A 25,273-nucleotide genomic window follows, 5' to 3' on the forward strand; every position below is an offset into this window, starting at 1 on the left:
AACAGACATATTAGGCAAGCATTTTGGAGCTTTCACCTAAATAACTACAGGTGGTGAGATAAGCTGCACAATATAATTGACCTTTCAGTATATTGTTGCACACACACCATCTATTTAGCAAATGCCCTTGTTATCAACAGCAGCCTTTTAAACTCACCTGAGCTAACAGGTATGTGAGCTGGTTACTCTGCTGCGCTTAAAATTTCTTTTTTGGTTTGCTACAATGCCTTTTCTGAAACGTTGTCTCCCTCTGCTGGAACACTGACTTCTTTCATTTAATGCCTGCAGACTATAAAAGAGAAACCAACCCAAAAAGTTTGGTTGATTAGTCTGTGGCATTCTTTTAAACTGTTGCTTATGGCGGTCTCTGTGAGCTTCTCAGTGACATTCAGCCATCCAGGTATCCCGCCTGCAGTAGACGGAATGTGGCAATGGAACGCTGGCTGCGCGTGTCATAATAGGCTCTGAGCCTTTATATACCTGCGCACAGCAGCAGCCACCTTCAGTCTGCTGCTGGACAGCCAGCAGCAGCAGCAGCAGGAGAGGTAATTAATCAGCAACCCTCCTGCTAAGGGTAGACAGCTGCTCGTTCCACCCCCCCCCCCGCCTTAATTGGTTCTCCTCCCTTCCAACGGTGTTGAGGCGGGTGGGAACAGCCGGGGGTTGAGGGTACTGTGCTAAAAGAGGTGGAGTTATGCAGATCTCAAACGCGTGGATTGCAGCAGCAGCAAGCCGAAAAGTGCAGGCATGTGAGGGATCTAGAGGTTGACAGCATGTCTTCTTAACGGGAGTCCAGGTGGCCATCTCCACAAATGGACTTTTCAGAATCCTTGGGTGGCACCGTAGTCGGAAACCAATTCTGGTTATCGCTTCTCGGCCTTTTGGCTAAGATCAAGTGTAGTATCTGTTCTTATCAGTTTAATATCTGATACGTCCCCTATCTGGGGACCATATATTAAATGGATTTTTAGAACAGGGAGATGGAAAAAGAGCTTGCTCTGTCCACTCCACGCATTGACCTGGTATTGCAGTATCTCCAGGACCGGTGCACCCCTTCTTTAATGCAGTTTCTAAAATCAGAAAGAATTGAATTCAATGCTTTTTGTTCATTTTGCTTGTTTGTCGGATTTTGGGATGGACTCTTTGGCTTTGCTTTTCTTCTCCTCATTGGATTTTTCATGTTAAAAGTTGCAGAAGCCAGATGACAAGCTCATTTTGGTTCAACGTCAGCAACTGTGCATTGCATTGCCATGTAATGTAATGTAATGCAATGCTATCTATCTAGCTCTCCCTCTATACTTCCTTTTGGATAAACAGACATATTAGGCAAGCATTTTGGAGCTTTCACCTAAATAACTACAGGTGGTGAGATAAGCTGCACAATATAATTGACCTTTCAGTATATTGTTGCACACACACCATCTATTTAGCAAATGCCCTTGTTATCAACAGCAGCCTTTTAAACTCACCTGAGCTAACAGGTATGTGAGCTGGTTACTCTGCTGCGCTTAAAATTTCTTTTTTGGTTTGCTACAATGCCTTTTCTGAAACGTTGTCTCCCTCTGCTGGAACACTGACTTCTTTCATTTAATGCCTGCAGACTATAAAAGAGAAACCAACCCAAAAAGTTTGGTTGATTAGTCTGTGGCATTCTTTTAAACTGTTGCTTATGGCGGTCTCTGTGAGCTTCTCAGTGACATTCAGCCATCCAGGTATCCCGCCTGCAGTAGACGGAATGTGGCAATGGAACGCTGGCTGCGCGTGTCATAATAGGCTCTGAGCCTTTATATACCTGCGCACAGCAGCAGCCACCTTCAGTCTGCTGCTGGACAGCCAGCAGCAGCAGCAGCAGGAGAGGTAATTAATCAGCAACCCTCCTGCTAAGGGTAGACAGCTGCTCGTTCCACAACCCCCCCCCCCCCGCCTTAATTGGTTCTCCTCCCTTCCAACGGTGTTGAGGCGGGTGGGAACAGCTGGGGGTTGAGGGTACTGTGCTAAAAGAGGTGGAGTTATGCAGATCTAAAACGCGTGGATTGCAGCAGCAGCAAGCCGAAAAGTGCAGGCATGTGAGGGATCTAGAGGTTGACAGCATGTCTTCTTAATGGGAGTCCAGGTGGCCATCTCCACAAATGGACTTTTCAGAATCCTTGGGTGGCACCGTAGTCGGAAACCAATTCTGGTTATCGCTTCTCGGCCTTTTGGCTAAGATCAAGTGTAGTATCTGTTCTTATCAGTTTAATATCTGATACGTCCCCTATCTGGGGACCATATATTAAATGGATTTTTAGAACAGGGAGATGGAAAAAGAGCTTGCTCTGTCCACTCCACGCATTGACCTGGTATTGCAGTATCTCCAGGACCGGTGCACCCCTTCTTTAATGCAGTTTCTAAAATCAGAAAGAATTGAATTCAATGCTTTTTGTTCATTTTGCTTGTTTGTCGGATTTTGGGATGGACTCTTTGGCTTTGCTTTTCTTCTCCTCATTGGATTTTTCATGTTAAAAGTTGCAGAAGCCAGATGACAAGCTCATTTTGGTTCAACTTCAGCAACTGTGCATTGCATTGCCATGTAATGTAATGTAATGCAATGCTATCTATCTAGCTCTCCCTCTATACTTCCTTTTGGATAAACAGACATATTAGGCAAGCATTTTGGAGCTTTCACCTAAATAACTACAGGTGGTGAGATAAGCTGCACAATATAATTGACCTTTCAGTATATTGTTGCACACACACCATCTATTTAGCAAATGCCCTTGTTATCAACAGCAGCCTTTTAAACTCACCTGAGCTAACAGGTATGTGAGCTGGTTACTCTGCTGCGCTTAAAATTTCTTTTTTGGTTTGCTACAATGCCTTTTCTGAAACGTTGTCTCCCTCTGCTGGAACACTGACTTCTTTCATTTAATGCCTGCAGACTATAAAAGAGAAACCAACCCAAAAAGTTTGGTTGATTAGTCTGTGGCATTCTTTTAAACTGTTGCTTATGGCGGTCTCTGTGAGCTTCTCAGTGACATTCAGCCATCCAGGTATCCCGCCTGCAGTAGACGGAATGTGGCAATGGAACGCTGGCTGCGCGTGTCATAATAGGCTCTGAGCCTTTATATACCTGCGCACAGCAGCAGCCACCTTCAGTCTGCTGCTGGACAGCCAGCAGCAGCAGCAGGAGAGGTAATTAATCAGCAACCCTCCTGCTAAGGGTAGACAGCTGCTCGTTCCACACCCCCCCCCCGCCTTAATTGGTTCTCCTCCCTTCCAACGGTGTTGAGGCGGGTGGGAACAGCCGGGGGTTGAGGGTACTGTGCTAAAAGAGGTGGAGTTATGCAGATCTAAAACGCGTGGATTGCAGCAGCAGCAAGCCGAAAAGTGCAGGCATGTGAGGGATCTAGAGGTTGACAGCATGTCTTCTTAACGGGAGTCCAGGTGGCCATCTCCACAAATGGACTTTTCAGAATCCTTGGGTGGCACCGTAGTCGGAAACCAATTCTGGTTATCGCTTCTCGGCCTTTTGGCTAAGATCAAGTGTAGTATCTGTTCTTATCAGTTTAATATCTGATACGTCCCCTATCTGGGGACCATATATTAAATGGATTTTTAGAACAGGGAGATGGGAAAAGAGCTTGCTCTGTCCACTCCACGCATTGACCTGGTATTGCAGTATCTCCAGGACCGGTGCACCCCTTCTTTAATGCAGTTTCTAAAATCAGAAAGAATTGAATTCAATGCTTTTTGTTCATTTTGCTTGTTTGTCGGATTTTGGGATGGACTCTTTGGCTTTGCTTTTCTTCTCCTCATTGGATTTTTCATGTTAAAAGTTGCAGAAGCCAGATGACAAGCTCATTTTGGTTCAACTTCAGCAACTGTGCATTGCATTGCCATGTAATGTAATGTAATGCAATGCTATCTATCTAGCTCTCCCTCTATACTTCCTTTTGGATAAACAGACATATTAGGCAAGCATTTTGGAGCTTTCACCTAAATAACTACAGGTGGTGAGATAAGCTGCACAATATAATTGACCTTTCAGTATATTGTTGCACACACACCATCTATTTAGCAAATGCCCTTGTTATCAACAGCAGCCTTTTAAACTCACCTGAGCTAACAGGTATGTAAGCTGGTTACTCTGCTGCGCTTAAAATTTCTTTTTTGGTTTGCTACAATGCCTTTTCTGAAACGTTGTCTCCCTCTGCTGGAACACTGACTTCTTTCATTTAATGCCTGCAGACTATAAAAGAGAAACCAACCCAAAAAGTTTGGTTGATTAGTCTGTGGCATTCTTTTAAACTGTTGCTTATGGCGGTCTCTGTGAGCTTCTCAGTGACATTCAGCCATCCAGGTATCCCGCCTGCAGTAGACGGAATGTGGCAATGGAACGCTGGCTGCGCGTGTCATAATAGGCTCTGAGCCTTTATATACCTGCGCACAGCAGCAGCCACCTTCAGTCTGCTGCTGGACAGCCAGCAGCAGCAGCAGCAGGAGAGGTAATTAATCAGCAACCCTCCTGCTAAGGGTAGACAGCTGCTCGTTCCACCCCCCCCCCGCCTTAATTGGTTCTCCTCCCTTCCAACGGTGTTGAGGCGGGTGGGAACAGCCGGGGGTTGAGGGTACTGTGCTAAAAGAGGTATAGTTATGCAGATCTAAGACGCGTGGATTGCAGCAGCAGCAAGCCAAAAAGTGCAGGCATGTGAGGGATCTAGAGGTTGACAGCATGTCTTCTTAACGGGAGTCCAGGTGGCCATCTCCACAAATGGACTTTTCAGAATCCTTGGGTGGCACCGTAGTCGGAAACCAATTCTGGTTATCGCTTCTCGGCCTTTTGGCTAAGATCAAGTGTAGTATCTGTTCTTATCAGTTTAATATCTGATACGTCCCCTATCTGGGGACCATATATTAAATGGATTTTTAGAACAGGGAGATGGAAAAAGAGCTTGCTCTGTCCACTCCACGCATTGACCTGGTATTGCAGTATCTCCAGGACCGGTGCACCCCTTCTTTAATGCAGTTTCTAAAATCAGAAAGAATTGAATTCAATGCTTTTTGTTCATTTTGCTTGTTTGTCGGATTTTGGGATGGACTCTTTGGCTTTGCTTTTCTTCTCCTCATTGGATTTTTCATGTTAAAAGTTGCAGAAGCCAGATGACAAGCTCATTTTGGTTCAACTTCAGCAACTGTGCATTGCATTGCCATGTAATGTAATGTAATGCAATGCTATCTATCTAGCTCTCCCTCTATACTTCCTTTTGGATAAACAGACATATTAGGCAAGCATTTTGGAGCTTTCACCTAAATAACTACAGGTGGTGAGATAAGCTGCACAATATAATTGACCTTTCAGTATATTGTTGCACACACACCATCTATTTAGCAAATGCCCTTGTTATCAACAGCAGCCTTTTAAACTCACCTGAGCTAACAGGTATGTGAGCTGGTTACTCTGCTGCGCTTAAAATTTCTTTTTTGGTTTGCTACAATGCCTTTTCTGAAACGTTGTCTCCCTCTGCTGGAACACTGACTTCTTTCATTTAATGCCTGCAGACTATAAAAGAGAAACCAACCCAAAAAGTTTGGTTGATTAGTCTGTGGCATTCTTTTAAACTGTTGCTTATGGCGGTCTCTGTGAGCTTCACAGTGACATTCAGCCATCCAGGTATCCCGCCTGCAGTAGACGGAATGTGGCAATGGAACGCTGGCTGCGCGTGTCATAATAGGCTCTGAGCCTTTATATACCTGCGCACAGCAGCAGCCACCTTCAGTCTGCTGCTGGACAGCCAGCAGCAGCAGCAGCAGGAGAGGTAATTAATCAGCAACCCTCCTGCTAAGGGTAGACAGCTGCTCGTTCCACCCCCCCCCCCCCCCGCCTTAATTGGTTCTCCTCCCTTCCAACGGTGTTGAGGCGGGTGGGAACAGCCGGGGGTTGAGGGTACTGTGCTAAAAGAGGTGGAGTTATGCAGATCTAAAACGCGTGGATTGCAGCAGCAGCAAGCCGAAAAGTGCAGGCATGTGAGGGATCTAGAGGTTGACAGCATGTCTTCTTAACGGGAGTCCAGGTGGCCATCTCCACAAATGGACTTTTCAGAATCCTTGGGTGGCACCGTAGTCGGAAACCAATTCTGGTTATCGCTTCTCGGCCTTTTGGCTAAGATCAAGTGTAGTATCTGTTCTTATCAGTTTAATATCTGATACGTCCCCTATCTGGGGACCATATATTAAATGGATTTTTAGAACAGGGAGATGGAAAAAGAGCTTGCTCTGTCCACTCCACGCATTGACCTGGTATTGCAGTATCTCCAGGACCGGTGCACCCCTTCTTTAATGCAGTTTCTAAAATCAGAAAGAATTGAATTCAATGCTTTTTGTTCATTTTGCTTGTTTGTCGGATTTTGGGATGGACTCTTTGGCTTTGCTTTTCTTCTCCTCATTGGATTTTTCATGTTAAAAGTTGCAGAAGCCAGATGACAAGCTCATTTTGGTTCAACTTCAGCAACTGTGCATTGCATTGCCATGTAATGTAATGTAATGCAATGCTATCTATCTAGCTCTCCCTCTATACTTCCTTTTGGATAAACAGACATATTAGGCAAGCATTTTGGAGCTTTCACCTAAATAACTACAGGTGGTGAGATAAGCTGCACAATATAATTGACCTTTCAGTATATTGTTGCACACACACCATCTATTTAGCAAATGCCCTTGTTATCAACAGCAGCCTTTTAAACTCACCTGAGCTAACAGGTATGTGAGCTGGTTACTCTGCTGCGCTTAAAATGTCTTTTTTGGTTTGCTACAATGCCTTTTCTGAAACGTTGTCTCCCTCTGCTGGAACACTGACTTCTTTCATTTAATGCCTGCAGACTATAAAAGAGAAACCAACCCAAAAAGTTTGGTTGATTAGTCTGTGGCATTCTTTTAAACTGTTGCTTATGGCGGTCTCTGTGAGCTTCTCAGTGACATTCAGCCATCCAGGTATCCCGCCTGCAGTAGACGGAATGTGGCAATGGAACGCTGGCTGCGCGTGTCATAATAGGCTCTGAGCCTTTATATACCTGCGCACAGCAGCAGCCACCTTCAGTCTGCTGCTGGACAGCCAGCAGCAGCAGCAGCAGGAGAGGTAATTAATCAGCAACCCTCCTGCTAAGGGTAGACAGCTGCTCGTTCCACCCCCCCCCCCCCCGCCTTAATTGGTTCTCCTCCCTTCCAACGGTGTTGAGGCGGGTGGGAACAGCCGGGGGTTGAGGGTACTGTGCTAAAAGAGGTGGAGTTATGCAGATCTAAAACGCGTGGATTGCAGCAGCAGCAAGCCGAAAAGTGCAGGCATGTGAGGGATCTAGAGGTTGACAGCATGTCTTCTTAACGGGAGTCCAGGTGGCCATCTCCACAAATGGACTTTTCAGAATCCTTGGGTGGCACCGTAGTCGGAAACCAATTCTGGTTATCGCTTCTCGGCCTTTTGGCTAAGATCAAGTGTAGTATCTGTTCTTATCAGTTTAATATCTGATACGTCCCCTATCTGGGGACCATATATTAAATGGATTTTTAGAACAGGGAGATGGAAAAAGAGCTTGCTCTGTCCACTCCACGCATTGACCTGGTATTGCAGTATCTCCAGGACCGGTGCACCCCTTCTTTAATGCAGTTTCTAAAATCAGAAAGAATTGAATTCAATGCTTTTTGTTCATTTTGCTTGTTTGTCGGATTTTGGGATGGACTCTTTGGCTTTGCTTTTTTTCTCCTCATTGGATTTTTCATGTTAAAAGTTGCAGAAGCCAGATGACAAGCTCATTTTCGTTCAACTTCAGCAACTGTGCATTGCATTGCCATGTAATGTAATGTAATGCAATGCAATCTATCTAGCTCTCCCTCTATACTTCCTTTTGGATAAACAGACATATTAGGCAAGCATTTTGGAGCTTTCACCTAAATAACTACAGGTGGTGAGATAAGCTGCACAATATAATTGACCTTTCAGTATATTGTTGCACACACACCATCTATTTAGCAAATGCCCTTGTTATCAACAGCAGCCTTTTAAACTCACCTGAGCTAACAGGTATGTGAGCTGGTTACTCTGCTGCGCTTAAAATTTCTTTTTTGGTTTGCTACAATGCCTTTTCTGAAACGTTGTCTCCCTCTGCTGGAACACTGACTTCTTTCATTTAATGCCTGCAGACTATAAAAGAGAAACCAACCCAAAAAGTTTGGTTGATTAGTCTGTGGCATTCTTTTAAACTGTTGCTTATGGCGGTCTCTGTGAGCTTCTCAGTGACATTCAGCCATCCAGGTATCCCACCTGCAGTAGACGGAATGTGGCAATGGAACGCTGGCTGCGCGTGTCATAATAGGCTCTGAGCCTTTATATACCTGCGCACAGCAGCAGCCACCTTCAGTCTGCTGCTGGACAGCCAGCAGCAGCAGCAGCAGGAGAGGTAATTAATCAGCAACCCTCCTGCTAAGGGTAGACAGCTGCTCGTTCCACCCCCCCCCCCGCCTTAATTGGTTCTCCTCCCTTCCAACGGTGTTGAGGCGGGTGGGAACAGCCGGGGGTTGAGGGTACTGTGCTAAAAGAGGTGGAGTTATGCAGATCTAAAACGCGTGGATTGCAGCAGCAGCAAGCCGAAAAGTGCAGGCATGTGAGGGATCTAGAGGTTGACAGCATGTCTTCTTAACGGGAGTCCAGGTGGCCATCTCCACAAATGGACTTTTCAGAATCCTTGGGTGGCACCGTAGTCGGAAACCAATTCTGGTTATCGCTTCTCGGCCTTTTGGCTAAGATCAAGTGTAGTATCTGTTCTTATCAGTTTAATATCTGATACGTCCCCTATCTGGGGACCATATATTAAATGGATTTTTAGAACAGGGAGATGGAAAAAGAGCTTGCTCTGTCCACTCCACGCATTGACCTGGTATTGCAGTATCTCCAGGACCGGTGCACCCCTTCTTTAATGCAGTTTCTAAAATCAGAAAGAATTGAATTCAATGCTTTTTGTTCATTTTGCTTGTTTGTCGGATTTTGGGATGGACTCTTTGGCTTTGCTTTTCTTCTCCTCATTGGATTTTTCATGTTAAAAGTTGCAGAAGCCAGATGACAAGCTCATTTTGGTTCAACGTCAGCAACTGTGCATTGCATTGCCATGTAATGTAATGTAATGCAATGCTATCTATCTAGCTCTCCCTCTATACTTCCTTTTGGATAAACAGACATATTAGGCAAGCATTTTGGAGCTTTCACCTAAATAACTACAGGTGGTGAGATAAGCTGCACAATATAATTGACCTTTCAGTATATTGTTGCACACACACCATCTATTTAGCAAATGCCCTTGTTATCAACAGCAGCCTTTTAAACTCACCTGAGCTAACAGGTATGTGAGCTGGTTACTCTGCTGCGCTTAAAATTTCTTTTTTGGCTTGCTACAATGCCTTTTCTGAAACGTTGTCTCCCTCTGCTGGAACACTGACTTCTTTCATTTAATGCCTGCAGACTATAAAAGAGAAACCAACCCAAAAAGTTTGGTTGATTAGTCTGTGGCATTCTTTTAAACTGTTGCTTATGGCGGTCTCTGTGAGCTTCTCAGTGACATTCAGCCATCCAGGTATCCCGCCTGCAGTAGACGGAATGTGGCAATGGAACGCTGGCTGCGCGTGTCATAATAGGCTCTGAGCCTTTATATACCTGCGCACAGCAGCAGCCACCTTCAGTCTGCTGCTGGACAGCCAGCAGCAGCAGCAGCAGGAGAGGTAATTAATCAGCAACCCTCCTGCTAAGGGTAGACAGCTGCTCGTTCCACCCCCCCCCCGCCTTAATTGGTTCTCCTCCCTTCCAACGGTGTTGAGGCGGGTGGGAACAGCCGGGGGTTGAGGGTACTGTGCTAAAAGAGGTGGAGTTATGCAGATCTAAAACGCGTGGATTGCAGCAGCAGCAAGCCGAAAAGTGCAGGCATGTGAGGGATCTAGAGGTTGACAGCATGTCTTCTTAACGGGAGTCCAGGTGGCCATCTCCACAAATGGACTTTTCAGAATCCTTGGGTGGCACCGTAGTCGGAAACCAATTCTGGTTATCGCTTCTCGGCCTTTTGGCTAAGATCAAGTGTAGTATCTTTCGAAAAGGCGGTTTTGGATGTTGGCCGCCCTAGTAGATTGATACATTATGCACACTGGGGTTTAGGCGCTTGTTAGTACGCCAGGTGGCTAATATAGTCATCTGGTGGAAAGCATGGCCCCCCAGGATCGACGCCATTGGGCCGGGGAAGATCGAAAGCCCGAAGTGTGAAGTGCCCCAGGAGTGGTGACCCTGGGGTGCCTTAACTCACTGGGATTGGGAACCCCACTTGAGTTTATGGCACATTTGCACAAGCACTTCAAATTTTCTTTCTTCGCACACACCCTTATTCCGGGCCTTCTGGCCTTAGGATGGGGAATTTTTCAATTCCCGGTTGAAGGTCCGGGCAGTATTATACTGTGAAACCTTCACTATTTATTTAATTTCTTTGTCACTGTGTGTCCACTTATTCACGTGTGTCACGTCCTACTAGGATTTTGTCGGGATGCGGTTCCCTTACGGGTTCCTCTCTTGGCAGGTCTAGGGGGGGAGTGTGTGGCCATCAGGTTCCGCTCCCCCCTGAACCCCCCTGGCTCTCCTCTTTCGGGAGGAGAGCGTTGTTGGCTCCCCTCTTCCGGGAGGGGAGCACAGTCTTTGGCTCCCAGTGCCTTGCTCGGGTGAGAACTCGGGCAGGTGCTGGGGGTATGATTGGGTCGCCTCTGGCTTCGGCTGGAGGTGGCTTTTTGTCCCTGTTCCTCGCTGTGGCCTTTTGGCTCGGAGGGACGGGGAATGGTTTGGGGGACCCTTCTCCTTTTGGAGAGGGTTTCAAGAAGACCAGCATCCTAGTGCACTTTTTTTGTGGCACTTGTCACTTTTTTAAGCGCACTCGGGTTTTGTACACGAATTCGGGCTTTAAAAAAAAAAAAAAAAAAAAAAAAAATCTGTTCTTATCAGTTTAATATCTGATACGTCCCCTATCTGGGGACCATATATTAAATGGATTTTTAGAACAGGGAGATGGAAAAAGAGCTTGCTCTGTCCACTCCACGCATTGACCTGGTATTGCAGTATCTCCAGGACCGGTGCACCCCTTCTTTAATGCAGTTTCCAAAATCAGAAAGAATTGAATTCAATGCTTTTTGTTCATTTTGCTTGTTTGTCGGATTTTGGGATGGACTCTTTGGCTTTGCTTTTCTTCTCCTCATTGGATTTTTCATGTTAAAAGTTGCAGAAGCCAGATGACAAGCTCATTTTGGTTCAACTTCAGCAACTGTGCATTGCATTGCCATGTAATGTAATGTAATGCAATGCTATCTATCTAGCTCTCCCTCTATACTTCCTTTTGGATAAACAGACATATTAGGCAAGCATTTTGGAGCTTTCACCTAAATAACTACAGGTGGTGAGATAAGCTGCACAATATAATTGACCTTTCAGTATATTGTTGCACACACACCATCTATTTAGCAAATGCCCTTGTTATCAACAGCAGCCTTTTAAACTCACCTGAGCTAACAGGTATGTGAGCTGGTTACTCTGCTGCGCTTAAAATTTCTTTTTTGGTTTGCTACAATGCCTTTTCTGAAACGTTGTCTCCCTCTGCTGGAACACTGACTTCTTTCATTTAATGCCTGCAGACTATAAAAGAGAAACCAACCCAAAAAGTTTGGTTGATTAGTCTCTGGCATTCTTTTAAACTGTTGCTTATGGCGGTCTCTGTGAGCTTCTCAGTGACATTCAGCCATCCAGGTATCCCGCCTGCAGTAGACGGAATGTGGCAATGGAACGCTGGCTGCGCGTGTCATAATAGGCTCTGAGCCTTTATATACCTGCGCACAGCAGCAGCCACCTTCAGTCTGCTGCTGGACAGCCAGCAGCAGCAGCAGCAGGAGAGGTAATTAATCAGCAACCCTCCTGCTAAGGGTAGACAGCTGCTCGTTCCACCCCCCCCCCCGCCTTAATTGGTTCTCCTCCCTTCCAACGGTGTTGAGGCGGGTGGGAACAGCCGGGGGTTGAGGGTACTGTGCTAAAAGAGGTGGAGTTATGCAGATCTAAAACGCGTGGATTGCAGCAGCAGCAAGCCGAAAAGTGCAGGCATGTGAGGGATCTAGAGGTTGACAGCATGTCTTCTTAACGGGAGTCCAGGTGGCCATCTCCACAAATGGACTTTTCAGAATCCTTGGGTGGCACCGTAGTCGGAAACCAATTCTGGTTATCGCTTCTCGGCCTTTTGGCTAAGATCAAGTGTAGTATCTGTTCTTATCAGTTTAATATCTGATACGTCCCCTATCTGGGGACCATATATTAAATGGATTTTTAGAACAGGGAGATGGAAAAAGAGCTTGCTCTGTCCACTCCACGCATTGACCTGGTATTGCAGTATCTCCAGGACCGGTGCACCCCTTCTTTAATGCAGTTTCTAAAATCAGAAAGAATTGAATTCAATGCTTTTTGTTCATTTTGCTTGTTTGTCGGATTTTGGGATGGACTCTTTGGCTTTGCTTTTCTTCTCCTCATTGGATTTTTCATGTTAAAAGTTGCAGAAGCCAGATGACAAGCTCATTTTGGTTCAACTTCAGCAACTGTGCATTGCATTGCCATGTAATGTAATGTAATGCAATGCTATCTATCTAGCTCTCCCTCTATACTTCCTTTTGGATAAACAGACATATTAGGCAAGCATTTTGGAGCTTTCACCTAAATAACTACAGGTGGTGAGATAAGCTGCACAATATAATTGACCTTTCAGTATATTGTTGCACACACACCATCTATTTAGCAAATGCCCTTGTTATCAACAGCAGCCTTTTAAACTCACCTGAGCTAACAGGTATGTGAGCTGGTTACTCTGCTGCGCTTAAAATTTCTTTTTTGGTTTGCTACAATGCCTTTTCTGAAACGTTGTCTCCCTCTGCTGGAACACTGACTTCTTTCATTTAATGCCTGCAGACTATAAAAGAGAAACCAACCCAAAAAGTTTGGTTGATTAGTCTGTGGCATTCTTTTAAACTGTTGCTTATGGCGGTCTCTGTGAGCTTCTCAGTGACATTCAGCCATCCAGGTATCCCGCCTGCAGTAGACGGAATGTGGCAATGGAACGCTGGCTGCGCGTGTCATAATAGGCTCTGAGCCTTTATATACCTGCGCACAGCAGCAGCCACCTTCAGTCTGCTGCTGGACAGCCAGCAGCAGCAGCAGCAGGAGAGGTAATTAATCAGCAACCCTCCTGCTAAGGGTAGACAGCTGCTCGTTCCACCCCCCCCCCCCGCCTTAATTGGTTCTCCTCCCTTCCAACGGTGTTGAGGCGGGTGGGAACAGCCGGGGGTTGAGGGTACTGTGCTAAAAGAGGTGGAGTTATGCAGATCTAAAACGCGTGGATTGCAGCAGCAGCAAGCCGAAAAGTGCAGGCATGTGAGGGATCTAGAGGTTGACAGCATGTCTTCTTAACGGGAGTCCAGGTGGCCATCTCCACAAATGGACTTTTCAGAATCCTTGGGTGGCACCGTAGTCGGAAACCAATTCTGGTTATCGCTTCTCGGCCTTTTGGCTAAGATCAAGTGTAGTATCTGTTCTTATCAGTTTAATATCTGATACGTCCCCTATCTGGGGACCATATATTAAATGGATTTTTAGAACAGGGAGATGGAAAAAGAGCTTGCCCTGTCCACTCCACGCATTGACCTGGTATTGCAGTATCTCCAGGACCGGTGCACCCCTTCTTTAATGCAGTTTCTAAAATCAGAAAGAATTGAATTCAATGCTTTTTGTTCATTTTGCTTGTTTGTCGGATTTTGGGATGGACTCTTTGGCTTTGCTTTTCTTCTCCTCATTGGATTTTTCATGTTAAAAGTTGCAGAAGCCAGATGACAAGCTCATTTTGGTTCAACTTCAGCAACTGTGCATTGCATTGCCATGTAATGTAATGTAATGCAATGCTATCTATCTAGCTCTCCCTCTATACTTCCTTTTGGATAAACAGACATATTAGGCAAGCATTTTGGAGCTTTCACCTAAATAACTACAGGTGGTGAGATAAGCTGCACAATATAATTGACCTTTCAGTATATTGTTGCACACACACCATCTATTTAGCAAATGCCCTTGTTATCAACAGCAGCCTTTTAAACTCACCTGAGCTAACAGGTATGTGAGCTGGTTACTCTGCTGCGCTTAAAATTTCTTTTTTGGTTTGCTACAATGCCTTTTCTGAAACGTTGTCTCCCTCTGCTGGAACACTGACTTCTTTCATTTAATGCCTGCAGACTATAAAAGAGAAACCAACCCAAAAAGTTTGGTTGATTAGTCTGTGGCATTCTTTTAAACTGTTGCTTATGGCGGTCTCTGTGAGCTTCTCAGTGACATTCAGCCATCCAGGTATCCCGCCTGCAGTAGACGGAATGTGGCAATGGAACGCTGGCTGCGCGTGTCATAATAGGCTCTGAGCCTTTATATACCTGCGCACAGCAGCAGCCACCTTCAGTCTGCTGCTGGACAGCCAGCAGCAGCAGCAGCAGGAGAGGTAATTAATCAGCAACCCTCCTGCTAAGGGTAGACAGCTGCTCGTTCCACCCCCCCCCCCCCGCCTTAATTGGTTCTCCTCCCTTCCAACGGTGTTGAGGCGGGTGGGAACAGCCGGGGGTTGAGGGTACTGTGCTAAAAGAGGTGGAGTTATGCAGATCTAAAACGCGTGGATTGCAGCAGCAGCAAGCCGAAAAGTGCAGGCATGTGAGGGATCTAGAGGTTGACAGCATGTCTTCTTAACGGGAGTCCAGGTGGCCATCTCCACAAATGGACTTTTCAGAATCCTTGGGTGGCACCGTAGTCGGAAACCAATTCTGGTTATCGCTTCTCGGCCTTTTGGCTAAGATCAAGTGTAGTATCTGTTCTTATCAGTTTAATATCTGATACGTCCCCTATCTGGGGACCATATATTAAATGGATTTTTAGAACAGGGAGATGGAAAAAGAGCTTGCTCTGTCCACTCCACGCATTGACCTGGCATTGCAGTATCTCCAGGACCGGTGCACCCCTTCTTTAATGCAGTTTCTAAAATCAGAAAGAATTGAATTCAATGCTTTTTGTTCATTTTGCTTGTTTGTCGGATTTTGGGATGGACTCTTTGGCTTTGCTTTTCTTCTCCTCATTGGATTTTTCATGTTAAAAGTTGCAGAAGCCAGATGACAAGCTCATTTTGGTTCAACTTCAGCAACTGTGCATTGCATTGCCATGTAATGTAATGTAATGCAATGCTATCTATCTAGCTCTCCCTCTATACTTCCTTTTGGATAAACAGACATATTAGGCAAGCATTTTGGAGCTTTCACCTAAATAACTACAGGTGGTGAGATAAGCTGCACAATATAATTGACCTTTCAGTATATTGTTGCACACACACCATCTATTTAGCAAATGCCCTTGTTATCAACAGCAGCCTTTTAAACTCACCTGAGCTAACAGGTATGTGAGCTGGTTACTCTGCTGCGCTTAAAATTTCTTTTTTGGTTTGCTACAATGCCTTTTCTGAAACGTTGTCTCCCTCTGCTGGAACACTGACTTCTTTCATTTAATGCCTGCAGACTATAAAAGAGAAACCAACCCAAAAAGTTTGGTTGATTAGTCTGTGGCATTCTTTTAAACTGTTGCTTATGGCGGTCTCTGTGAGCTTCTCAGTGACATTCAGCCATCCAGGTATCCCGCCTGCAGTAGACGGAATGTGGCAATGGAACGCTGGCTGCGCGTGTCATAATAGGCTCTGAGCCTTTATATACCTGCGCACAGCAGCAGCCACCTTCAGTCTGCTGCTGGACAGCCAGCAGCAGCAGCAGCAGGAGAGGTAATTAATCAGCAACCCTCCTGCTAAGGGTAGACAGCTGCTCGTTCCACCCCCCCCCCCCGCCTTAATTGGTTCTCCTCCCTTCCAACGGTGTTGAGGCGGGTGGGAACAGCCGGGGGTTGAGGGTACTGTGCTAAAAGAGGTGGAGTTATGCAGATCTAAAACGCGTGGATTGCAGCAGCAGCAAGCCGAAAAGTGCAGGCATGTGAGGGATCTAGAGGTTGACAGCATGTCTTCTTAACGGGAGTCCAGGTGGCCATCTCCACAAATGGACTTTTCAGAATCCTTGGGTGGCACCGTAGTCGGAAACCAATTCTGGTTATCGCTTCTCGGCATTTTGGCTAAGATCAAGTGTAGTATCTGTTCTTATCAGTTTAATATCTGATACGTCCCCTATCTGGGGACCATATATTAAATGGATTTTTAGAACAGGGAGATGGAAAAAGAGCTTGCTCTGTCCACTCCACGCATTGACCTGGTATTGCAGTATCTCCAGGACCGGTGCACCCCTTCTTTAATGCAGTTTCTAAAATCAGAAAGAATTGAATTCAATGCTTTTTGTTCATTTTGCTTGTTTGTCGGATTTTGGGATGGACTCTTTGGCTTTGCTTTTCTTCTCCTCATTGGATTTTTCATGTTAAAAGTTGCAGAAGCCAGATGACAAGCTCATTTTGGTTCAACTTCAGCAACTGTGCATTGCATTGCCATGTAATGTAATGTAATGCAATGCTATCTATCTAGCTCTCCCTCTATACTTCCTTTTGGATAAACAGACATATTAGGCAAGCATTTTGGAGCTTTCACCTAAATAACTACAGGTGGTGAGATAAGCTGCACAATATAATTGACCTTTCAGTATATTGTTGCACACACACCATCTATTTAGCAAATGCCCTTGTTATCAACAGCAGCCTTTTAAACTCACCTGAGCTAACAGGTATGTGAGCTGGTTACTCTGCTGCGCTTAAAATTTCTTTTTTGGTTTGCTACAATGCCTTTTCTGAAACGTTGTCTCCCTCTGCTGGAACACTGACTTCTTTCATTTAATGCCTGCAGACTATAAAAGAGAAACCAACCCAAAAAGTTTGGTTGATTAGTCTGTGGCATTCTTTTAAACTGTTGCTTATGGCGGTCTCTGTGAGCTTCTCAGTGACATTCAGCCATCCAGGTATCCCGCCTGCAGTAGACGGAATGTGGCAATGGAACGCTGGCTGCGCGTGTCATAATAGGCTCTGAGCCTTTATATACCTGCGCACAGCAGCAGCCACCTTCAGTCTGCTGCTGGACAGCCAGCAGCAGCAGCAGCAGGAGAGGTAATTAATCAGCAACCCTCCTGCTAAGGGTAGACAGCTGCTCGTTCCACCCCCCCCCCGCCTTAATTGGTTCTCCTCCCTTCCAACGGTGTTGAGGCGGGTGGGAACAGCCGGGGGTTGAGGGTACTGTGCTAAAAGAGGTGGAGTTATGCAGATCTAAAACGCGTGGATTGCAGCAGCAGCAAGCCGAAAAGTGCAGGCATGTGAGGGATCTAGAGGTTGACAGCATGTCTTCTTAACGGGAGTCCAGGTGGCCATCTCCACAAATGGACTTTTCAGAATCCTTGGGTGGCACCGTAGTCGGAAACCAATTCTGGTTATCGCTTCTCGGCCTTTTGGCTAAGATCAAGTGTAGTATCTGTTCTTATCAGTTTAATATCTGATACGTCCCCTATCTGGGGACCATATATTAAATGGATTTTTAGAACAGGGAGATGGAAAAAGAGCTTGCTCTGTCCACTCCACGCATTGACCTGGTATTGCAGTATCTCCAGGACCGGTGCACCCCTTCTTTAATGCAGTTTCTAAAATCAGAAAGAATTGAATTCAATGCTTTTTGTTCATTTTGCTTGTTTGTCAGATTTTGGGATGGACACTTTGGCTTTGCTTTTCTTCTCCTCATTGGATTTTTCATGTTAAAAGTTGCAGAAGCCAGATGACAAGCTCATTTTGGTTCAACTTCAGCAACTGTGCATTGCATTGCCATGTAATGTAATGTAATGCAATGCTATCTATCTAGCTCTCCCTCTATACTTCCTTTTGGATAAACAGACATATTAGGCAAGCATTTTGGAGCTTTCACCTAAATAACTACAGGTGGTGAGATAAGCTGCACAATATAATTGACCTTTCAGTATATTGTTGCACACACACCATCTATTTAGCAAATGCCCTTGTTATCAACAGCAGCCTTTTAAACTCACCTGAGCTAACAGGTATGTGAGCTGGTTACTCTGCTGCGCTTAAAATTTCTTTTTTGGTTTGCTACAATGCCTTTTCTGAAACGTTGTCTCCCTCTGCTGGAACACTGACTTCTTTCATTTAATGCCTGCAGACTATAAAAGAGAAACCAACCCAAAAAGTTTGGTTGATTAGTCTGTGGCATTCTTTTAAACTGTTGCTTATGGCGGTCTCTGTGAGCTTCTCAGTGACATTCAGCCATCCAGGTATCCCGCCTGCAGTAGACGGAATGTGGCAATGGAACGCTGGCTGCGCGTGTCATAATAGGCTCTGAGCCTTTATATACCTGCGCACAGCAGCAGCCACCTTCAGTCTGCTGCTGGACAGCCAGCAGCAGCAGCAGCAGGAGAGGTAATTAATCAGCAACCCTCCTGCTAAGGGTAGACAGCTGCTCGTTCCACCCCCCCCCCCCGCCTTAATTGGTTCTCCTCCCTTCCAACGGTGTTGAGGCGGGTGGGAACAGCCGGGGGTTGAGGGTACTGTGCTAAAAGAGGTGGAGTTATGCAGATCTAAAACGCGTGGATTGCAGCAGCAGCAAGCCGAAAAGTGCAGGCATGTGAGGGATCTAGAGGTTGACAGCATGTCTTCTTAACGGGAGTCCAGGTGGCCATCTCCACAAATGGACTTTTCAGAATCCTTGGGTGGCACCGTAGTCGGAAACCAATTCTGGTTATCGCTTCTCGGCATTTTGGCTAAGATCAAGTGTAGTATCTGTTCTTATCAGTTTAATATCTGATACGTCCCCTATCTGGGGACCATATATTAAATGGATTTTTAGAACAGGGAGATGGAAAAAGAGCTTGCTCTGTCCACTCCACGCATTGACCTGGTATTGCAGTATCTCCAGGACCGGTGCACCCCTTCTTTAATGCAGTTTCTAAAATCAGAAAGAATTGAATTCAATGCTTTTTGTTCATTTTGCTTGTTTGTCGGATTTTGGGATGGACTCTTTGGCTTTGCTTTTCTTCTCCTCATTGGATTTTTCATGTTAAAAGTTGCAGAAGCCAGATGACAAGCTCATTTTGGTTCAACTTCAGCAACTGTGCATTGCATTGCCATGTAATGTAATGTAATGCAATGCTATCTATCTAGCTCTCCCTCTATACTTCCTTTTGGATAAACAGACATATTAGGCAAGCATTTTGGAGCTTTCACCTAAATAACTACAGGTGGTGAGATAAGCTGCACAATATAATTGACCTTTCAGTATATTGTTGCACACACACCATCTATTTAGCAAATGCCCTTGTTATCAACAGCAGCCTTTTAAACTCACCTGAGCTAACAGGTATGTGAGCTGGTTACTCTGCTGCGCTTAAAATTTCTTTTTTGGTTTGCTACAATGCCTTTTCTGAAACGTTGTCTCCCTCTGCTGGAACACTGACTTCTTTCATTTAATGCCTGCAGACTATAAAAGAGAAACCAACCCAAAAAGTTTGGTTGATTAGTCTGTGGCATTCTTTTAAACTGTTGCTTATGGCGGTCTCTGTGAGCTTCTCAGTGACATTCAGCCATCCAGGTATCCCGCCTGCAGTAGACGGAATGTGGCAATGGAACGCTGGCTGCGCGTGTCATAATAGGCTCTGAGCCTTTATATACCTGCGCACAGCAGCAGCCACCTTCAGTCTGCTGCTGGACAGCCAGCAGCAGCAGCAGCAGGAGAGGTAATTAATCAGCAACCCTCCTGCTAAGGGTAGACAGCTGCTCGTTCCACCCCCCCCCCGCCTTAATTGGTTCTCCTCCCTTCCAACGGTGTTGAGGCGGGTGGGAACAGCCGGGGGTTGAGGGTACTGTGCTAAAAGAGGTGGAGTTATGCAGATCTAAAACGCGTGGATTGCAGCAGCAGCAAGCCGAAAAGTGCAGGCATGTGAGGGATCTAGAGGTTGACAGCATGTCTTCTTAACGGGAGTCCAGGTGGCCATCTCCACAAATGGACTTTTCAGAATCCTTGGGTGGCACCGTAGTCGGAAACCAATTCTGGTTATCGCTTCTCGGCCTTTTGGCTAAGATCAAGTGTAGTATCTGTTCTTATCAGTTTAATATCTGATACGTCCCCTATCTGGGGACCATATATTAAATGGATTTTTAGAACAGGGAGATGGAAAAAGAGCTTGCTCTGTCCACTCCACGCATTGACCTGGTATTGCAGTATCTCCAGGACCGGTGCACCCCTTCTTTAATGCAGTTTCTAAAATCAGAAAGAATTGAATTCAATGCTTTTTGTTCATTTTGCTTGTTTGTCAGATTTTGGGATGGACACTTTGGCTTTGCTTTTCTTCTCCTCATTGGATTTTTCATGTTAAAAGTTGCAGAAGCCAGATGACAAGCTCATTTTGGTTCAACTTCAGCAACTGTGCATTGCATTGCCATGTAATGTAATGTAATGCAATGCTATCTATCTAGCTCTCCCTCTATACTTCCTTTTGGATAAACAGACATATTAGGCAAGCATTTTGGAGCTTTCACCTAAATAACTACAGGTGGTGAGATAAGCTGCACAATATAATTGACCTTTCAGTATATTGTTGCACACACACCATCTATTTAGCAAATGCCCTTGTTATCAACAGCAGCCTTTTAAACTCACCTGAGCTAACAGGTATGTGAGCTGGTTACTCTGCTGCGCTTAAAATTTCTTTTTTGGTTTGCTACAATGCCTTTTCTGAAACGTTGTCTCCCTCTGCTGGAACACTGACTTCTTTCATTTAATGCCTGCAGACTATAAAAGAGAAACCAACCCAAAAAGTTTGGTTGATTAGTCTGTGGCATTCTTTTAAACTGTTGCTTATGGCGGTCTCTGTGAGCTTCTCAGTGACATTCAGCCATCCAGGTATCCCGCCTGCAGTAGACGGAATGTGGCAATGGAACGCTGGCTGCGCGTGTCATAATAGGCTCTGAGCCTTTATATACCTGCGCACAGCAGCAGCCACCTTCAGTCTGCTGCTGGACAGCCAGCAGCAGCAGCAGCAGGAGAGGTAATTAATCAGCAACCCTCCTGCTAAGGGTAGACAGCTGCTCGTTCCACCCCCCCCCGCCTTAATTGATTCTCCTCCCTTCCAACGGTGTTGAGGCGGGTGGGAACAGCCGGGGGTTGAGGGTACTGTGCTAAAAGAGGTGGAGTTATGCAGATCTAAAATGCGTGGATTGCAGCAGCAGCAAGCCGAAAAGTGCAGGCATGTGAGGGATCTAGAGGTTGACAGCATGTCTTCTTAACGGGAGTCCAGGTGGCCATCTCCACAAATGGACTTTTCAGAATCCTTGGGTGGCACCGTAGTCGGAAACCAATTCTGGTTATCGCTTCTCGGCCTTTTGGCTAAGATCAAGTGTAGTATCTGTTCTTATCAGTTTAATATCTGATACGTCCCCTATCTGGGGACCATATATTAAATGGATTTTTAGAACAGGGAGATGGAAAAAGAGCTTGCTCTGTCCACTCCACGCATTGACCTGGTATTGCAGTATCTCCAGGACCGGTGCACCCCTTCTTTAATGCAGTTTCTAAAATCAGAAAGAATTGAATTCAATGCTTTTTGTTCATTTTGCTTGTTTGTCGGATTTTGGGATGGACTCTTTGGCTTTGCTTTTCTTCTCCTCATTGGATTTTTCATGTTAAAAGTTGCAGAAGCCAGATGACAAGCTCATTTTGGTTCAACTTCAGCAACTGTGCATTGCATTGCCATGTAATGTAATGTAATGCAATGCTATCTATCTAGCTCTCCCTCTATACTTCCTTTTGGATAAACAGACATATTAGGCAAGCATTTTGGAGCTTTCACCTAAATAACTACAGGTGGTGAGATAAGCTGCACAATATAATTGACCTTTCAGTATATTGTTGCACACACACCATCTATTTAGCAAATGCCCTTGTTATCAACAGCAGCCTTTTAAACTCACCTGAGCTAACAGGTATGTGAGCTGGTTACTCTGCTGCGCTTAAAATTTCTTTTTTGGTTTGCTACAATGCCTTTTCTGAAACGTTGTCTCCCTCTGCTGGAACACTGACTTCTTTCATTTAATGCCTGCAGACTATAAAAGAGAAACCAACCCAAAAAGTTTGGTTGATTAGTCTGTGGCATTCTTTTAAACTGTTGCTTATGGCGGTCTCTGTGAGCTTCTCAGTGACATTCAGCCATCCAGGTATCCCGCCTGCAGTAGACGGAATGTGGCAATGGAACGCTGGCTGCGCGTGTCATAATAGGCTCTGAGCCTTTATATACCTGTGCACAGCAGCAGCCACCTTCAGTCTGCTGCTGGACAGCCAGCAGCAGCAGCAGCAGGAGAGGTAATTAATCAGCAACCCTCCTGCTAAGGGTAGACAGCTGCTCGTTCCACCCCCCCCCGCCTTAATTGGTTCTCCTCCCTTCCAACGGTGTTGAGGCGGGTGGGAACAGCCGGGGGTTGAGGGTACTGTGCTAAAAGAGGTGGGGTTATGCAGATCTAAAACGCGTGGATTGCAGCAGCAGCAAACCGAAAAGTGCAGGCATGTGAGGGATCTAGAGGTTGACAGCATGTCTTCTTAACGGGAGTCCAGGTGGCCATCTCCACAAATGGACTTTTCAGAATCCTTGGGTGGCACCGTAGTCGGAAACCAATTCTGGTTATCGCTTCTCGGCCTTTTGGCTAAGATCAAGTGTAGTATCTGTTCTTATCAGTTTAATATCTGATACGTCCCCTATCTGGGGACCATATATTAAATGGATTTTTAGAACAGGGAGATGGAAAAAGAGCTTGCTCTGTCCACTCCACGCATTGACCTGGTATTGCAGTATCTCCAGGACCGGTGCACCCCTTCTTTAATGCAGTTTCTAAAATCAGAAAGAATTGAATTCAATGCTTTTTGTTCATTTTGCTTGTTTGTCGGATTTTGGGATGGACTCTTTGGCTTTGCTTTTCTTCTCCTCATTGGATTTTTCATGTTAAAAGTTGCAGAAGCCAGATGACAAGCTCATTTTGGTTCAACGTCAGCAACTGTGCATTGCATTGCCATGTAATGTAATGTAATGCAATGCTATCTATCTAGCTCTCCCTCTATACTTCCTTTTGGATAAACAGACATATTAGGCAAGCATTTTGGAGCTTTCACCTAAATAACTACAGGTGGTGAGATAAGCTGCACAATATAATTGACCTTTCAGTATATTGTTGCACACACACCATCTATTTAGCAAATGCCCTTGTTATCAACAGCAGCCTTTTAAACTCACCTGAGCTAACAGGTATGTGAGCTGGTTACTCTGCTGCGCTTAAAATTTCTTTTTTGGTTTGCTACAATGCCTTTTCTGAAACGTTGTCTCCCTCTGCTGGAACACTGACTTCTTTCATTTAATGCCTGCAGACTATAAAAGAGAAACCAACCCAAAAAGTTTGGTTGATTAGTCTGTGGCATTCTTTTAAACTGTTGCTTATGGCGGTCTCTGTGAGCTTCTCAGTGACATTCAGCCATCCAGGTATCCCGCCTGCAGTAGACGGAATGTGGCAATGGAACGCTGGCTGCGCGTGTCATAATAGGCTCTGAGCCTTTATATACCTGCGCACAGCAGCAGCCACCTTCAGTCTGCTGCTGGACAGCCAGCAGCAGCAGCAGCAGGAGAGGTAATTAATCAGCAACCCTCCTGCTAAGGGTAGACAGCTGCTCGTTCCACCCCCCCACCCCCCCGCCTTAATTGGTTCTCCTCCCTTCCAACGGTGTTGAGGCGGGTGGGAACAGCCGGGGGTTGAGGGTACTGTGCTAAAAGAGGTGGAGTTATGCAGATCTAAAACGCGTGGATTGCAGCAGCAGCAAGCCGAAAAGTGCAGGCATGTGAGGGATCTAGAGGTTGACAGCATGTCTTCTTAACGGGAGTCCAGGTGGCCATCTCCACAAATGGACTTTTCAGAATCCTTGGGTGGCACCGTAGTCGGAAACCAATTCTGGTTATCGCTTCTCGGCCTTTTGGCTAAGATCAAGTGTAGTATCTGTTCTTATCAGTTTAATATCTGATACGTCCCCTATCTGGGGACCATATATTAAATGGATTTTTAGAACAGGGAGATGGAAAAAGAGCTTGCTCTGTCCACTCCACGCATTGACCTGGTATTGCAGTATCTCCAGGACCGGTGCACCCCTTCTTTAATGCAGTTTCTAAAATCAGAAAGAATTGAATTCAATGCTTTTTGTTCATTTTGCTTGTTTGTCGGATTTTGGGATGGACTCTTTGGCTTTGCTTTTCTTCTCCTCATTGGATTTTTCATGTTAAAAGTTGCAGAAGCCAGATGACAAGCTCATTTTGGTTCAACTTCAGCAACTGTGCATTGCATTGCCATGTAATGTAATGTAATGCAATGCTATCTATCTAGCTCTCCCTCTATACTTCCTTTTGGATAAACAGACATATTAGGCAAGCATTTTGGAGCTTTCACCTAAATAACTACAGGTGGTGAGATAAGCTGCACAATATAATTGACCTTTCAGTATATTGTTGCACACACACCATCTATTTAGCAAATGCCCTTGTTATCAACAGCAGCCTTTTAAACTCACCTGAGCTAACAGGTATGTGAGCTGGTTTCTCTGCTGCGCTTAAAATTTCTTTTTTGGTTTGCTACAATGCCTTTTCTGAAACGTTGTCTCCCTCTGCTGGAACACTGACTTCTTTCATTTAATGCCTGCAGACTATAAAAGAGAAACCAACCCAAAAAGTTTGGTTGATTAGTCTATGGCATTCTTTTAAACTGTTGCTTATGGCGGTCTCTGTGAGCTTCTCAGTGACATTCAGCCATCCAGGTATCCCGCCTGCAGTAGACGGAATGTGGCAATGGAACGCTGGCTGCGCGTGTCATAATAGGCTCTGAGCCTTTATATACCTGCGCACAGCAGCAGCCACCTTCAGTCTGCTGCTGGACAGCCAGCAGCATCAGCAGCAGGAGAGGTAATTAATCAGCAACCCTCCTGCTAAGGGTAGACAGCTGCTCGTTCCACCCCCCCCCCGCCTTAATTGGTTCTCCTCCCTTCCAACGGTGTTGAGGCGGGTGGGAACAGCCGGGGGTTGAGGGTACTGTGCTAAAAGAGGTGGAGTTATGCAGATCTAAAAAGCGTGGATTGCAGCAGCAGCAAGACGAAAAGTGCAGGCATGTGAGGGATCTAGA

At 45.5% G+C, this 25,273-nt stretch overlaps 17 non-coding genes and 2 pseudogenes across 17 annotated transcripts; all 19 read left to right on the forward strand.

The window, feature by feature from the left end:
* The first annotated feature begins 865 nt into the window (after nucleotides 1-865).
* LOC141201081 (U2 spliceosomal RNA) lies at nucleotides 866-1,056 on the forward strand. The gene has a single exon (XR_012272654.1). It is a non-coding gene; the product is annotated as a U2 spliceosomal RNA (small nuclear RNA).
* Nucleotides 1,057-2,182: 1,126 nt separating this feature from the next.
* Nucleotides 2,183-2,373, forward strand: LOC141201082 (U2 spliceosomal RNA). Its single transcript, XR_012272655.1, has one exon. It is a non-coding gene; the product is annotated as a U2 spliceosomal RNA (small nuclear RNA).
* Nucleotides 2,374-3,492: 1,119 nt separating this feature from the next.
* On the forward strand, nucleotides 3,493-3,683 carry LOC141200304 (U2 spliceosomal RNA). Its single transcript, XR_012272028.1, has one exon. It is a non-coding gene; the product is annotated as a U2 spliceosomal RNA (small nuclear RNA).
* Nucleotides 3,684-4,803: 1,120 nt separating this feature from the next.
* LOC141201083 (U2 spliceosomal RNA) lies at nucleotides 4,804-4,994 on the forward strand. Its single transcript, XR_012272656.1, has one exon. It is a non-coding gene; the product is annotated as a U2 spliceosomal RNA (small nuclear RNA).
* A 1,125-nt stretch (nucleotides 4,995-6,119) lies between these two features.
* Nucleotides 6,120-6,310, forward strand: LOC141201084 (U2 spliceosomal RNA). Its single transcript, XR_012272657.1, has one exon. It is a non-coding gene; the product is annotated as a U2 spliceosomal RNA (small nuclear RNA).
* Nucleotides 6,311-7,434: 1,124 nt separating this feature from the next.
* Nucleotides 7,435-7,625, forward strand: LOC141201085 (U2 spliceosomal RNA). Its single transcript, XR_012272658.1, has one exon. It is a non-coding gene; the product is annotated as a U2 spliceosomal RNA (small nuclear RNA).
* A 1,121-nt stretch (nucleotides 7,626-8,746) lies between these two features.
* On the forward strand, nucleotides 8,747-8,937 carry LOC141201087 (U2 spliceosomal RNA). The gene has a single exon (XR_012272660.1). It is a non-coding gene; the product is annotated as a U2 spliceosomal RNA (small nuclear RNA).
* A 1,120-nt stretch (nucleotides 8,938-10,057) lies between these two features.
* Nucleotides 10,058-10,149, forward strand: LOC141201029 (U2 spliceosomal RNA; annotated as a pseudogene).
* A 775-nt stretch (nucleotides 10,150-10,924) lies between these two features.
* LOC141200939 (U2 spliceosomal RNA) lies at nucleotides 10,925-11,132 on the forward strand (annotated as a pseudogene).
* A 1,121-nt stretch (nucleotides 11,133-12,253) lies between these two features.
* Nucleotides 12,254-12,444, forward strand: LOC141201088 (U2 spliceosomal RNA). The gene has a single exon (XR_012272661.1). It is a non-coding gene; the product is annotated as a U2 spliceosomal RNA (small nuclear RNA).
* Nucleotides 12,445-13,566: 1,122 nt separating this feature from the next.
* LOC141200503 (U2 spliceosomal RNA) lies at nucleotides 13,567-13,757 on the forward strand. The gene has a single exon (XR_012272223.1). It is a non-coding gene; the product is annotated as a U2 spliceosomal RNA (small nuclear RNA).
* A 1,123-nt stretch (nucleotides 13,758-14,880) lies between these two features.
* Nucleotides 14,881-15,071, forward strand: LOC141200409 (U2 spliceosomal RNA). Its single transcript, XR_012272131.1, has one exon. It is a non-coding gene; the product is annotated as a U2 spliceosomal RNA (small nuclear RNA).
* Nucleotides 15,072-16,193: 1,122 nt separating this feature from the next.
* LOC141200682 (U2 spliceosomal RNA) lies at nucleotides 16,194-16,384 on the forward strand. The gene has a single exon (XR_012272395.1). It is a non-coding gene; the product is annotated as a U2 spliceosomal RNA (small nuclear RNA).
* A 1,120-nt stretch (nucleotides 16,385-17,504) lies between these two features.
* Nucleotides 17,505-17,695, forward strand: LOC141201089 (U2 spliceosomal RNA). Its single transcript, XR_012272662.1, has one exon. It is a non-coding gene; the product is annotated as a U2 spliceosomal RNA (small nuclear RNA).
* A 1,122-nt stretch (nucleotides 17,696-18,817) lies between these two features.
* On the forward strand, nucleotides 18,818-19,008 carry LOC141200684 (U2 spliceosomal RNA). The gene has a single exon (XR_012272397.1). It is a non-coding gene; the product is annotated as a U2 spliceosomal RNA (small nuclear RNA).
* A 1,120-nt stretch (nucleotides 19,009-20,128) lies between these two features.
* Nucleotides 20,129-20,319, forward strand: LOC141201090 (U2 spliceosomal RNA). Its single transcript, XR_012272663.1, has one exon. It is a non-coding gene; the product is annotated as a U2 spliceosomal RNA (small nuclear RNA).
* Nucleotides 20,320-21,438: 1,119 nt separating this feature from the next.
* LOC141201091 (U2 spliceosomal RNA) lies at nucleotides 21,439-21,629 on the forward strand. The gene has a single exon (XR_012272664.1). It is a non-coding gene; the product is annotated as a U2 spliceosomal RNA (small nuclear RNA).
* Nucleotides 21,630-22,748: 1,119 nt separating this feature from the next.
* On the forward strand, nucleotides 22,749-22,939 carry LOC141201092 (U2 spliceosomal RNA). The gene has a single exon (XR_012272665.1). It is a non-coding gene; the product is annotated as a U2 spliceosomal RNA (small nuclear RNA).
* A 1,125-nt stretch (nucleotides 22,940-24,064) lies between these two features.
* LOC141201093 (U2 spliceosomal RNA) lies at nucleotides 24,065-24,255 on the forward strand. The gene has a single exon (XR_012272666.1). It is a non-coding gene; the product is annotated as a U2 spliceosomal RNA (small nuclear RNA).
* Nucleotides 24,256-25,273: the final 1,018 nt, after the last annotated feature.

The sequence above is a fragment of the Phyllobates terribilis genome, unplaced genomic scaffold (assembly GCF_046119375.1).
Source record: "Phyllobates terribilis strain yellow unplaced genomic scaffold, ASM4611937v1 Scaffold_108__1_contigs__length_5656254, whole genome shotgun sequence".
Classification (NCBI taxonomy): domain Eukaryota; kingdom Metazoa; phylum Chordata; class Amphibia; order Anura; family Dendrobatidae; genus Phyllobates; species Phyllobates terribilis.